The sequence below is a fragment of the Echinops telfairi genome, unplaced genomic scaffold (assembly GCF_000313985.2).
Source record: "Echinops telfairi isolate 266 unplaced genomic scaffold, ASM31398v2 ScPeMD7_7400;HRSCAF=8409, whole genome shotgun sequence".
Taxonomy (NCBI): Eukaryota; Metazoa; Chordata; class Mammalia; order Afrosoricida; family Tenrecidae; genus Echinops; species Echinops telfairi.
In genome coordinates this window covers 25,969,079-25,970,834 of record NW_022111300.1, presented here as the reverse complement: position 1 = coordinate 25,970,834, position 1,756 = coordinate 25,969,079, and positions in this window count along the sequence as shown.

Genomic DNA, 1,756 nt, shown 5'->3' with positions numbered 1-1,756 from the left:
CTGCCCCACCCTTTGATCTAGCTCCCATCCACCCCTAATATAATGATACCCTTTGGATAGAATCATACCCTGGCGAGTTGCACAATATTTGCCTTTATTATGTTTCACAAAAAATATCGAACTCTTCTTATATTACAGAGTGATCACAGCCCCTACAGGGCCCATCCTGTATCTATGAGTGAACGCTCAAATGTCAGCTGTGATTATTTAACAGACCAGATAACACCGTCCTGCTGCTCTGTTCTATCGTTAGCATTCCAGGTGGGTTCTCATCATGACTGTGGGTGTATAGACCAAGGCATCTTATCTATTCTAATATTTGTCATCCACTTTTGAATCTATCCTTGTCTTGTTAAGGAGAAAATCCAATCTTCCTGGAGGTGTCTGATCCTGGCATTAAGAGCAGAAGACACGCAGTACATCTAGGGATGGGTCACTTATATGCAGTGGTTCAGTACATGAAGAAAGAAGGAAGATCTAAGGACACTCTCTAAAGAGCTCCCAGGCGGTATTTGATTGGGTAACTTGAACCACCAATTAAATGATTTTTAATGGTCATTTTGTTTTTATGTATCTGTTTTGTTTTACTTAGGACTTCAGGATTTCTACTTAATCTAAATCAGTCCTACCATCTAAAATAGCTACTCACAAATGTTTTCAACCCCAGGCAAGCATGAAAAGATTCATTCCATGAATTTCCATTTATATGTTCACTCTTCCTAACACTTCTTTGTCACAAAAATGCATTACATTTGAGTTCTAAAGAAAAAACCCAAACACCATCTTCTCAAATGTCCCCTGTATGTAAAACTCCAGGGATCTATGGTTGACTTGCTGCTTTAAAAAATCAAATGATCTTCGTCATTTTTATAACCAATAAGCAGAACTAATTTCAAGAGCCTGCTTTCTGTGAGTTATATCCAGAGCAGGGCACTTAGTATTTTCCTCAGATAATGGAAGCATAATAGGTGTGAAAGGCTGACAATTTGGACATTGTAGGTGGCAAGGGAAGGGTCACTTCTGGGGCCACCTGTCTTTTGTTGGTGTGCAGCACAGCCATGTTTCAAGTAGTCCTGGGGTAAGGTTCCCTCGCACTGTGCTCTCAGCAGGGTGCTAGCCTGACCTGTAGAGACCACCTCTGAGAGCATGTGTAGTTCACTTTCCAGGACCGGCTCTGTCCTTGATCTCCGTGCTGTGACTGACATCAATGTGACCAATTACTGGGCACCGTGATGGTGTTTTCTGTGATGTTTTAAGGGCATAGAGGTCACGGGCAACTCCAGCCCAGCTAAATCCCGGGAGGCTACACAAAGCCATCCCTCTGAAGTCTAACTTCAACACAGCATCCTGCAAACTAAGGCATGGCTCCTTTTTTGAACCTGGCCAGGAACCTGCTTGCTGGGCAGGGGCCTGGAATGCAGCTGCTTCTGTAATTTTGGATAGCAAAGACGTCAGCTGATTGCTAAAGCCTGCTTTACTCTGTGACCAGATAGATCAGGTCATTTTCAAGGGGAGATGAAGGCAGGGTAACTAGGAAGGAAAGCACAGCTTTTAGGGTTTCAGGGTTTAGAGGCTGAAACCTTTCAGTAAGGAAATAAGTTATCACAAATCAAAGTTTTCTTTCAACTTCCTTCTCCACTAGACAATTTGCCAGTACACATTTCACATTGAATAATAGTCATGAAATTTTATTTCTGTATCTCTTTAAAACCTGCGAAGAGCTTTGACATTAAATAAGCATGTGAGTTAAGGTAGC